The 13,672-nt window shown below is 37.7% G+C and overlaps 1 long non-coding RNA gene across 1 annotated transcript in view; it reads left to right on the forward strand.

Moving 5' to 3' along the window:
* Positions 1 to 7,183, forward strand: part of LOC134549348 (uncharacterized) — a 30,100-nt gene extending 22,917 nt beyond the window's left edge. The window contains exon 3 of the long non-coding RNA XR_010080069.1: positions 3,506 to 7,183. This is a non-coding gene — a long non-coding RNA (uncharacterized LOC134549348). The remainder of the gene's footprint in view (positions 1 to 3,505) is intronic.
* Positions 7,184 to 13,672: the final 6,489 nt, after the last annotated feature.

Genomic DNA, 13,672 nt, shown 5'->3' on the forward strand with positions numbered 1-13,672 from the left:
CTGCAGGACTTCAAGTGAGAGTACATGTTAGAAATAAAAAAGACCAAACCCAATTGGTCAGATTCCTAGGACAAAGACTGAGGGGAAATCAGGTTCTGTATGACTATGTGATGATACTTCAGACAACAAAGAGGGAGAGGACTCTTTTAAACTAAAGGCAGTACTTGCTCTGGGGAAAAAGGTAGATAAGACCTGGCAACAAATAAACTTGAATGCAAATGGGAAGATGTTTTAGAGTCATCACAGGATTAAAGCTCTGGGACAGCTTCTTGACAGGATCATAATTGCAAAATTCATGGGTGTTTTAAGGAGTCCAGTGTTTTCACATCTTTGTTTATACAAGTCTTGTTGCTTGAAATAGCTGAGGATCAGTCTCATTAACCCAGAAGGCCTCTTCTGCTGTCAAGTACAAGAAATGGCATTTGGCTGACTAATTGGTCGTCTGTTTTTGTGTGTGAGGAGGGAAAAAGCTTATATACAATTCTAATTGTTTTTCTGTTGATTTCTTTTAGTTTTGACTTTGATTTTTGAGCATGCAATGATGTGACCTTGATGTTGTTTTAAATAGTCTCCAAGGAGGATATATATTACACAAAGATATATGTGCTAATTAAAGCCACACAGAACACATTACAGCTTCTGACTAGAGAACAATTCTCAATTCTAAATAAAAGAGTACATTATTAATATATTCTCTGAGTTCAACACCTTTAAACAGGCCTCTGGATTGCTTTTACTTGTGGACAAAGCACCAATGTGTTGGTCTGTGCCCTGCTTCATTGATCTGCTTAAATTGTTTTTTATTGTTCTTTTGTTTGTTACCATAGTAACATTCAATAATTCCCCCCCCCCCCCCCCCCCCCCCCAGTTTCAGAGGAATCCTAGAAAACTCCCATGGATGAAAACAAAACAATAGTTGGGGAAAACACAGCTGAAGCTACATAGGGGAAGCTCTAGACAACAGATGATAATTTGTAAGCATGCAGAGCTCAGGTTTTCTTATCAACAGGAAGTGTGTTTCTGTTTGGTTTCACTTCCAGTAAATCTGTACCATTTTAACAGAAAGCAATATGTGGTTCAAATATTTATAAGATAAATGTATAATTAATTAATGAGAGTCTTTTCTTTTTTAAACAGAAATTTTACCATGGTAATGGAAAAATAATGGGAAAAATTATTTGAGAAAAATTGTTAGTGAAGATATATCTGAAGTTTCTTTTTCAATTAGGATAACTGTACAATTTTTTCCCTTCTGTATTTTATGTATGGTACAATAAATATAAGTATATTAGTTAGTACTGCCTGTGCTCTCTGGGGTTTTTTTTGCTACAAAGTGCTACAGCTGAGTTGGGTAATACATTTAGTATTGCCCTGGCTTAGGCTGAGAGCAGGAAATGAATGTCTGCTGTCAGGGGAGGAATGGTTCAAAGCCCTGCGAGGTCAACAGATGATTTTCCATTTACTGCAGTGGGTTTGGTTCATTCTGTTTTTCTCTGATAATTCATTATGATTTCAAGTGAGGGAAAGGAGCTGCAGAATCAGGTCCCTGTATACGTGACTGTGGAATGGCAGCTTGCAGTGTTTAATGCACTGTGTGCAAGAGGCAGCTGGGTGCTGTTCTCATCAAAATGGGTGATGGAATGTTGAGGGAGGGCATTAGAGAATGAAGTATCACCAAGGAGGAGGGAGAGTAGGGCAGTAATGAGGACGAAAATAAGCTCTATAATCAAATCAGAAGCATAAATCATAAAGGATTTGGTTTATTATATTTATGCAAAAAATCTAGATTTGAATTATAATTTCTATAGCTATACTTGTAAAATAGTGAGTTATATTACTGTATCTGTTGGGAAAAATTATTTCACTTTGTATAATTCTTTACCTATTGTAACTATAAACCTGATTAAAATAACATCCGAGTATGGAGAAAAAAAATTCAGGTACCTTATTCTTTAAATCTGCAGTACTTCATAGCATTAATAAATACACTATAAAGAATGCTGCTTCTATTTATTTCACTCACTTTTTCAAACTTTAAAAATGATACTATGTTCATGTGCTAGAATCCCCTTTTTATTGCTTATCTTTGTAAGGAGGTTTTAATTACTTGAAACATAGCTTCTGTGCAAAAAAATTATTTTTCTTTGCTAATCCAAATGATTTCAGTGCTTAAAACAAATCTACTATTAACTAACTCATCCTGGAGAAAAATGGCTTTAATCTCACAGACTGCATTAAATTTAGAAGGAAGCTAAATCAATAAAGGTGAACGTCATGGAAACAGATGATTAGAGCAAACAACAGGCTGCCTATTGTACAATAGGGTTATGAAATAAACCAAAACAAAAGTCTATCAGAATACTTCAAGAATGAACTTTATGACTATGTTCCTCTTCAGAAGGCTGAATACTCGGATTTATCTCCTGCAGGTTTTTCCCCAGTTTTCTGCTTCCTTTCCCCTCAACTCCTTTCTTTCAGTCCTTCTCCTCTTGTTTGCTGCTATGTCATAAACTAAATTACTCTGTAGAAAGACCAGTGAGCCCTGATTGACTAATGTGTCAGGTTTTAAATGCCCATAAGTACCTTGTCCTGACATGTATGTGATGTGAAATTAAAATTATTCTGAAATAGGTGAAAAATGGACCACTTTGTTAACCGTGTAGCTGGATTTTATCTCCCTGAACACATGTAGCACAAACTCCCATATGAAATTTTGAGCTGATTTTTTGGAGTGGGATTCAGAGAAAAATTTGGGGAGATGAGTCTGTAAGTAGGAGGGGTGAATAGAAGCCACAGTGATTGAGGACTTGGTTTAGCTCCTAGGGCTTAATAACAGTTAGTGTTAGTAGTGATGTTACTACCTCTGCCTCCTTGCAGCATATCCCATTTGTAGGGTGGAAACACTGAAGAGAGTTTGCAGGAGCTGACAGGAGTTTTAATCTCTGTGCCCTGCACTAGCCTAAGCCAAATGAAAATCTTGACAATCCACTTCAGCAGGGATGACAAGAGCAGTGCTGGAAATTTCACTGCAGCAGACCCAAAGCTGTTGATAAGGATGCACAAAGATATTAAGCTAAAGGCATCAATCATTTCAAAAGGTTACTATTTGATTCTTTCCTCAAAGTCCAATCTGACCTGACACCAGCCTAACAACATCCTTTTAGTCTATACAGGAGCATCGCTGTCTCATTCTGTAACATTGTTAATAGGGCAAGTAACAAAAAATAAAAATAACCCCCCCCAACAATGTCAGTGCATATAAGGGGAATGAGGGAAGGGGAAAATAGAAGAGGTTAAAGGTTTACAGGTACAGGAAGAAAGTACCTTTCAAATATCAATTTAAACTTGCTCTATTATTGAAGGTCTGTTTGTCACAACCACAGAAGCATGTAAAAAGTGACTGGCACATGAAGTTACATTTTGAGATAAAATATGTTAAAAAAGCCTAGCAATATCTTTTATCTGAAATATTAAATCTACCCTACCTCTCTCTTTTATATCACAGTTACTGAAAAGAAAAGAAAGGAAAAGCAAGGAAAAGAAAAGAAAGGAAAAGGGAAGAGCAGAAAACTGGCCTTATTCATGAATGAAAGAGGAGGCATTTCAAGGAAACTACAGCACAGAAGAAACTTTGGTCGTGACAGTGGATGTCATGGATAAAGGACAGTAGCTGGCAAGAAATTATCCTGAGTCTAGAATTGAATTCTGCTTGATGCAAAATATGCTGATCTTTGTTGTCAAACTTAAATTTCATCTCCTATCAAAAATCAGGATACAGGCGCTGCTGCATTCTGGGCTCCCATTGCTTCTGGAGTGGCCTATTTATTTAAATGACTGGACTTTGTGCATGTACAATAGACTGCTTCCTGAGACTTGAGAGCTTTGTAAAATTACAGTACAAAATCAACACTGACTGTGACACACCCTGAATTTCTCGTATGGTGAAACAAACACAACAGCACAATATCATCTTTCACGTGCATGCTTCACAGAGATTGACTAAGTGGGTGAAATTCTGCATTTAAGTCAAAAGCAGTAAACCCTGGAAGCAAGTTAAATCACAGAATCGCAGAAATCTTGAGCTGGAAGACACTCATAAGGATCATCAAGTCCAACTTATTCTTGCAGGACTACCTAAAACTCAGTCATTTAGGTATGAGTGTCATCCAGGCGTTCCTTGAACTCTGATAGCTTGGTGCAAAGTGACTGACCAAGACCTGGTCTGCCTGCTGTTATGATTAAAGTTTATTGTGTAAATAACAGTTTAGTCCTGATACAAAAGATGTCACTGCGGACAGTGGATCTAAAGGAGTGTCTGCACTGGCTCACATCCAGGCACGTCACTCAGGATGACCGGTTTGATGTGGGTCAAGAGCTACTCTGGATGGGAAGCCTCAGCACTCTCTAAGGGTGCAGAACGGTTGTGCCCAGGAGGCGTTTGTTTCTCCATAGCTTCTGTAGCAGAATTTTCGGGAGCACCTCTGCACTGTCCCCTATGACCACGTAAGCCTGTGACCACACCAGCCAGGTGGAAAGGAATTTCTGATCTTTTCTGGGCAGTATAATAATGTTCCTGGACTAGTGGCCTATGTTCCTCTCAGCATGCTGTGGGAGGTGAAGCTCTGGTACACCTTGCACCAGACATATCTTTGCCCGACTGCATTCCCATAGCAAGGGCTTTAGCACTTGTGTGCAAGTCCATGTGCCATTTCTGGACTGTGCCTCATGTCCAGAGGTTTCTGTGTCCTCACTCTGTTTCTGTGCTGAAGGCAGAGGAGAAATTGCATGTGCATAAGCTGCTACATGCCAAAAGTTAATTGCCAAATAAAAAGACATGGGCAGCATGGGAAATGGGGTGCACAAAGTTGTGATTTGCCCAAAGACACACATGCACAGGGCAGTCTGGACACATTCCTGATGGTCTGTGGCCTTGCCTGGCCATGCTTTTTTGAAGGAATGAACATGGAAAGTTTGGCCATCAGAGCATCTGAAGGTAGCCTGAATCTCTCCAGAGTGGGGGGTAGAACAGTGGTGCTTCCTGAGTCTTTTCACGCACATGAGGAAGGAGGAGGTTAGAGTGAGATTGAGGATAATAGTCCTTTTTAATCTGGTGCCCCTTTCACCATCTCTTATATCAGCTGCCCTCTTTTCCACCCTATTAATTGTATGAGCGTACCCTTTTATCAGCTTAAGGGCCTTAAAATACAGTATTTGGTATGTGGATTAAGGACAATATGGTGCACTAAGTAACCCATGCTGATGAATTCCTCTTTGGGGTCAAGTGGTAGAGGAACACTGCAAGGTTGCATGGTTTTTCTGTGTCACTTACAAAAATAACAGATAAATGGATGCAGTTTGTCAAACCCCCAGCTGGAGTAATACATTTATGCCTTAATACAGTATTTCTCCTGGAGTTTAAATTAGTTTACTTACTTTCAATATCAGAAACCGGAATGCATGTACTTGTAGTTTTACAGACAAATCCATGCCAATTTATTTTGTATGAAAGGTTAAATGACTTAACAGCTTTCTCAGAATATTCTTTAATTTCCTGTATGTTGGAAAAGAATTCCAATTTTTTTGCTCCTAAATAGTGAAAAAATACATCATTATGGTCTTGGTTTAGCTATGTAAATGACTTTACTGATAAATGAAAATTGATATTTCAAATCTGTAGTTTATTATAACCTGATGGCATGTTAGCCCTTATCATTCAAGACAGTACTTAACTCTGTATAATACATCATGCTAACTCTCTGAAATTGTTATGAGTTTTTAATGCACCATAAAACACATCTTGTGATCTTCAGCATGCTCAAATGTCAGTCTAACACATTAATCTCACATACATCTTGGAAAAAAGTAGTTTGGCAAAAACTGTCTTCATCTATAGCTCTACTTGTACTATGTTGCACACATGGATTTATGTGTAAATATGGGATTTGCAACATCTGAATAAAAAGATTATCTTTTCTGCACACAAAGCACAGCAAAATGAGAAATTCTTCATTCTGTCGAAATATCCTTATTAAATAAACAGTGTTGTTGAAAAAGCAGACATGATACTGAGGGAATGTGTGTGAATATATTCTTGGATTTGCACTTCGACTGTTCATGTTTTTCCTTTCTGATGGGAAATTATTAGTCTTAGTTTAGATGATGCTATTTTATTTTACATTTCTGAGGAAAATGAATTAGCTAATCTTGAACTGGAGGATGATGGGCAAGAACAAGGACAGAGAAATAGATTCTTCTTGGCTCAGACTCTTGCAGCATGGAATTTATGCATAGTATGACCAAAAATGATTTGTGAACTGCTGTCTCCAGCCAGGTGGGCCAAGTTTGTGCCTATTCACATTTGTGTCCACTCAGTCTGAGATACTGTGGGCCTTGTGAGGACAGCTGCTGAAGGAAGATGTACAGTCAGTCAGCTTCTCTCAAAGCCAGAGCTAAACAATAGGCAGTGTGATGGGCCAAAAATGTTTGATAACCATCAGAGTCTGCTGAGATGGAAGCTCAATCGTAACACTTTCCTTTCATTTTGTGATGTTTAAGGTGGAAAAAAGAAGCTATCAGAGAGATGTTCAGTTATCCAAATATTCCTGTGGCTGGTCAACACAAGTGGAGGAGTGCTCTGCAAGGCTTACAGTCCAATTCTTGCAAAGCTGCAAATTTACCATTGTACCCTTGGACCCTAGCTGGAATAATCACTCAAGGGCTGTGTTCTAAACTTTGCAAAGGCAAGTCCTAAATTTGTCTCGTTTGTGTCTGCATTAATCAAAATCTTTTAATTCTGGACTTAATTTGATAGGGCCCATATGAAAAATGGTGTAAAAGATCCCTAGAATGGATAGTTCACAAATCAGATTTGACATTTTTCAAAATAAAGTAAAAACTCAACATGTGCTGTTACATTTGTTCTGCATGTTCTTCCTTAAGTAAGAAAATTAGGGACTACAACCTATCCTTTCAAAATGCAGATATTTAAATGAAGCAAACTGCAAAAGGCAAAAATGTTCTTATTTATTCATAATGATTATTTAGGCAATGAGGTCTGGTCCAGAAATCTCTGTAAAGAAACATAATTTTCATCCAAATTCCAATGCTGTTCAACTGCCAGATCACATTCTTTTTCTAGCTGTGGGATAGTTGTAGTTCTGTAGCACAATAAGTTCTTGTGAAATAAAAATGTACCAAAAGCTGTTCTTGAATGTGTATTACATTTTCTGGTTTTCAGCCTAAAGGGGTTGACTACTGCCATGTTTGACATTATAAACATATATTATGTTTTCTGTCTCACCAGGTTTAGGATTTGTGTAAAGACACACAGTCTGAAGGCTCTACTGGAATCTGTATTTACACTATTTAAGAATACATGCTTAGAACCCTCTATCTTAACATGTTTAAAACTATCTAATTTATATTAGACTAATTTATATTAGACTTTTATATTTAGGTGGTCTGATTTTATAAAATTTATCTTTGCAGTCTATAAGAACTGCCTTTGATTGTCCTGATTATGTGTCTGCAATGATCAAAGATACTGTTTTTTTGATTTTAAAGAGGCAACAAAGAGGAAGAAGGAGAGAAATAATGACCAGATATAATGCTGAAGGCACAATAATTGAAAGGAAGAGCAGTATTTCTTAGTGTATTGGAAACTGAATAGAGGTTGTGCAGTTTAAAGGAGAGGTTACAGGGTCTATTGCACAAGAAAATTTCAATTCAGGGCCAGCAGTGGCCACCTGTGGCAAGGAAGATGCTGGTGAAGAAGAGGAAACGAGCAGTATGATGCATGGATAATAGCCCTTGTAAAGAGAGGATTCAATAAAGCAGCAGCTGGAAAGGCATCGTGGCACTTCAGCAGTCTTTGTTAGGTGTGGTGCTGCTGTACCCTGCTATACTCCTCATTTCTATTGAAAAAATCAACAAGAGACTAAGTCATGCGCAGGAAAATTAGATTGCAGTTTCACCTGATAATAGGAAATGGGCTTTTTTGTTCCATAGAAAATAAGAGAAAAATCTGTTTGTTATCAAGGGGGTTTGTGTATATCTTCTTTAATTAAAAAATCTCAAATGACTCTTTTTCACAGCAAATTCAAGGAAATAGTTGTCTGGTTATATCTAAGGGGAATTTCTGGATTACTACTCATAGGAATTGTTAGGGGCTTCTAGGGCTTCTTCTTGTCCAGAATAGACTTCTCCATTCCAAAGAAAGGTTTGCATTGTGTTCATAATGACTGATCTACAGCAGCTACATATAAGTGGACATAAGAATATTTACAGATAAATAATTTATCCTGAATGTTATTAACACTAACCAACCATAGACAAGTGGCAGTATGTAAAAATATGAGATGATTCAGTCCTCACCAAAGAGCTCAGTGCTGTTAGTTAATTCAAGAGGGTGGTTCTTGAAATGAAGCATATAAAGCATTTTAAAATTCACATCTTCAAAACATTATTAAAGGTGAGTAAAGCTTCACTGAAATGGCTGGACTTGCTCCCACATTTATGCAAAAAGAGGGATTTTTGAGCTTGAATGCTTGCCATAACTACTGAAACTTCAGGGATGCATATGTACCAAGGTCCAAGTTGGGGGTGCTCACTGAAATCATCCGTGACATTCTGCAAGCCCTGGTTGACCCCAGTGGAATATTTTAAATCATTGAGCTTCATGTTTCTTCTCTTACAGAATTCATCACATCATGGGCTTATAAATTTATTTCAGTGGCATGGTATCCAATACCAAACCAGACAAATAGCCCCTTATCAAATGAGAGAGCTTTATATCCTAAGGTGAAAGCAGTTAAATTATTGCCTGAGATGACATGAAGGAAGAAATGAGTCACAGAAGAGTCACTTTCCATCAAGAAGTGATTGAGAGTTTAAGGAAGGCAAGTAATTCAATGATTAAGTGAGAAGTCTGTTACTTTTCTTTGTTGTGTACTATTTGCAAAGTGTGATTTTTATTTTTATACTTTCTGAGTAATGGTAGACTACAAAGGATAACTAATATAACAGAGGGAAAAATGTGACTTTGAAAAAAGTGAAAGATAAAGGTTGCTAATGAAGGAACCGAGAACACTTAAGGGGCTGAAAAACGGTAATAAAAAAGACCGCGGACGTGTGTCACTGCATGAACAAAAGCCTCTGTATCTTGTGTTTCAAGCTCACCCCGGGGCAATCAATCATGGCAAGACTGTTACCCATGCAAGGTTAAGTGTCAGATCAGGCAACTCCTCACCAGCAAAGATGTGGAGACCGCGAAAATATCCTCCATATGCACCTCGAAGTGAAGAAAAGTCTTTCTGAATTTACTCCAAATTATATCAGGTGGAGTTTCACGTGGTTTTTGTGGATTTTTAAAAAAAAATTATTTCCTTTGTGTACACGCACATCATTTTGGCTATGGCAATCCAAAACGTTTGATTTTTCATGGCATAAATCATCACAGCTCTGTTGAAATCAGTGAAATTATGGCAAGATACCCCCAGTCATATATTTAATCCATAATGCAGAGTGGTAGTGTTTTCAACAGGCTGGAGGTGATTTTTGCCATGATCCTCTTGCACACAGCTGCACTAACATAAGCCAGCTCACATGTAGTGCTGTCCCCTTTTTTTCTGCAAACAAGCAAGCAAGGACAGCAAATATTATGACCCTCACTTCATCCAGTCAGCTGACAACAGAAGAGGGTTTTCACTTGAACCATGGCTATTTACAAAATGTTTCGTTCAGTTCTGACTAATAACTGGTGTGGGAAATGATGCAGGGAAGTTTCTACTTGGAACTGACACATCACGTAGATGACTAAGTTAATAAAATATCACTCTTCCTTTTCACTCAACAGTGTGGTACTATAAACAAAGTCATCTGGATGACCTGAAAGGGGAGATATTAGAAAGACCAGGGCATCTTCATTTAGAGCAGGGCTGTTAGTTCTGGTATTCTGGCTAAAGTGATGTTTGGTGTGCTAAGGTCTCTTGAGGTTTAAAACATATTATCAGTGTCTAGCATCTCATCTTCTTTTTCTCTCCTATGTAAGTCAAACAGTTGTTGTTATTTATTATAATAAACAGCTGTTTATGGTAGGTATATCTCATGATGCTCACACCAGAAATTCATAGCCATGACAATGAATCTATTCAATTGGCAATATTTATTCATAACATTGAGGCATGCCCATTTGCAGACATAATTCCCCATTTTCTTCACACACAAATGAAGATCTAGTCTTAGCTCTCCCTAGCAATACCCATAGGTAGAAAATCTAGATATATTCATTTTTTTTGCAATTTCAAAATATTATGTCATATTTTCCATTTTTACTGGGATCAGAATGGAAAATACCAGCCTTGAAATGAAATTATGTATTTATTATTTAGTAAAATTATTTATAATGACTGATCATGAGCTCTTTCATTTTACTTCTGTTTTTAAAGCTTTTTTTTTTAAACTATGGTTATGTTAGATATGCATTGAAGCTTTCCCTATAAGTTAAGTGTGACAAGCACAGAAATAATTTTCTGGCTTAATGTAGCATAAAAATTGTTAAGATGTTTCTGACTCTTCTAATTTAAAACCTTCTACTGCTACTCATCCCCCTGAAAATAGTTTCATTACCTTAATTTCTTTTGGAAATTGGAGACAACTTGTGACTGAGAGACTGCAAAGCTTGATTCAGTGCTTGCTTGGAAACTAAATTATGAAGGTCTTTATAATATCACAGAGTTTAGACACATAAAGGACAGCTTTAACCCTTAAAATGAGTGTTCCACTACAAGTCATTCAAAAGGACTTTTTTTTTTTTTTCATTGACCAATATTTTCTAAAAAGCAGGCTCAATTAATTTGAAACAGGAGTTTCAAAATCCTTGGTTTAGAGAAATGGAAGAGATGGCATTACCAATGGATTTACCCACTTTGTAGACTGCTGTTCTAAATGGTAAACTGACCTTGTTTCTCAGTGCTCTGTTTTATCAATTAGTAACACTGCTACTAAATCCTCTAGAGCTTTTTGGCAACACTATCTCTGAGGTTTGGTTTTGGGTATTGAGCATTCCAAATCTCAAATCATGACAGGATATATATTTTTGATGTATGTTATGTTTTAGACATCCATTCATCTGTTTGTCTGGTTTTCTGAAGGCCATAGCAGGATTTTTACTATGCACAAAACTAAAAAGTTGCTGGTTTGTTTTCCTACATGGTATTTATGAAATTCATGCTATGAAGCTCAGTAAAACCACATGAGAGAAGAATTCTCAGTGTGTTTCTTTCCTGCAGTTTTTCCAACAAAATTAAATGTTCATAAGCATTTAGATAAAGCTTATTTCTTGTCACCTAAAGGAATGATCTCCAAGACCAGAAACTCACTTCTTTCAGCCCAAAGGAGGTGCCAATATCTTTCTGTGTAAGTGTAAAACCCAGCACATACGTGGGAAAAAGCTTCTTTCTCTACAGGCTGGTTTTTACATGTAAGAGTTTTCCTCCTTTCCCAAACTGCCGAAACTTCTGCAGGATCTTAAGTGATGATAACCAGAACAGGGAGAAAGTGTATATATTGCCCAATATTTTTTGTTAAATGTGTCACTTAAGAGGAAACAAAGGAAGAAGAAGCAATCCTTGGTAATTTCTTTTTCAGACATTTATTTGCACCATGGAGACCAGCATTACATTCCCTTAGGTATAAAAAGTGCTAGAGTAAATTCTGAGAACTTCTCTCTCTGACAGTCAAACACAGCTGCATGAGCTGGAAAAGCATTGTGTAGGCTATAAAATGGGATGTACACACTTCACTCTCCAGAATTCTCGCTCCTGTGCATTAAAGGTCAAGCAGAACAGCTCTTTCATCTCCTAGTGTTCACAGCTAAGGACATGCATGCTAATCTTCCTCAACATGGAGCAGTATTACTAAAACCATATTATTCATACTTAAGCACTGGGGCCTTACAGAGTAGCTGCTCTGTAAACTCACCAGAGGAAGGTGATTAAGTCCTTGTATGGTCACTGTATGATATGCAGACCTCTTGGTGCTCTCTTGCTGTGCCATTCTGAATCTGAGGTGTCAGTGATTAAAAGTTGGTGTGAGATGACTATTTGCAGCTCAGCACTGATGTGACATAATAGTTCTACTTTCATTAAAAAGGTGTCAGAAGATCAGGGAGCCTTTTGGCATGTCATGAGTTCTTTAATCTGATGTAAAATTGTGTTTGTTTTCTTGTGCCTATCTTTGCACCCTCATCTTCTACTATTTCTCTCCTTTTATGGCTTTTCTGCCTCTTGATCCTCTTTCACTTCTTGTTTTGTTGTCTCAGTTTTGTGCTAGTGATCCTTCTTCCCTCTGTCTGTTTTAACACCTTGCCCTCTTATGCTGAGGGATGCCTTGCAGTTGGTATTATTGTGAGATTAGTAATGCTCCCAAGACAGTGTGGAGCATACCACTCTTAGCTAACCCAGTCCTTTCCCTGTCTCTGTAGATGACTTCAGAACAAACAGAGCAGAGAGAGGCCCCAGTGAGAGCAATGTAATGATCCACTTCCATATGGGGTATAAAGTTCATTTTTTTTTTTAAAGAGGGCTATTATTTTTCCATTTTATTGTTTTCTGCCTTTCCTGTCCTACCCTGCCACAAGGCACACAAATGCAGATCTGCCCTGCTTTCTAGAAAGGGCACATTTTACAGTCTAGGTGGACTTTAAAATTACCCCCATGTGCCATTCCATCATGCCTGTAACCCTGTGTGAGTGATGTATAAGTTACATACCCAGAGGTGGCAGTATTATTTTCATGGTGTGATTTCCTTGGCGTCCTGTAACAGCTGTCAGGCAGCAACTGTCTTTGCAAGGATGCCCCTCAGAAATGAGGTCTTTATGTCTCCATTGTAAGCAAGATCCCTGGGGGAGAAATACAAGCAAACCAATCTGCTCATGAGCTTGGCCAAAGATGCGAAAGCTGAAAGGGCTGACTTGGCACAACTTTCTTGGGGAGATCAGGTTAAGCAGAACCTGCACTTTAGCCTAACAATGAAAAACTGTACATAGAAGGAAGAAGGGACACAGGGAAGCTGGAAGCAAAGTAGTGACAGAACAGATTGCCATTCTGGGAGAGAATAACACCTTTTATTTTGTATCTGGTATGATCTCTCATCTGGGTCCAAGGAGCTCATTAAATCTTTTAGTAAGACTAAATATGGTACAGAGGGATGTACTGTTGAATCTCAGGTAAATTCACTGGCCTTTTGTCCTGGTCTGTGCTCCCTGAAATTCTATTTTGCTATGCAAATCCTGTACAGCAGCTTAATTTTTAGATTTCTCTCAGAAGTAATTGCAAAAAACCAGTTCCTTCACTTTCAGGTTTGAAGAAAGTACAGATTCTTAGAGGCAACATTATTTTACTTGAATTGATGCAGAAAATTGATATAAGTAAACCTGAATATTGAATCACAAGCTAAACTGGACAGTGTTGTATTTTACTTATCAGTAGCATTCATGACTTTGATAGATACATCTCTAATAGGGAATTGTTTTGTATGAAACAATCTAGTTTTCAAATCACACTGTAACTATTTTAATGACAACACATCTACAGAAATCTCTTTGCCCTGCAAGGGGAAAAAAGCATATGCAAAACATGGAGCTAAACACAGTGTGTGTTTCAATAACATCTGT

The sequence above is a fragment of the Prinia subflava genome, chromosome 4, assembly GCF_021018805.1.
Source record: "Prinia subflava isolate CZ2003 ecotype Zambia chromosome 4, Cam_Psub_1.2, whole genome shotgun sequence".
Lineage (NCBI taxonomy): Eukaryota > Metazoa > Chordata > Aves > Passeriformes > Cisticolidae > Prinia > Prinia subflava.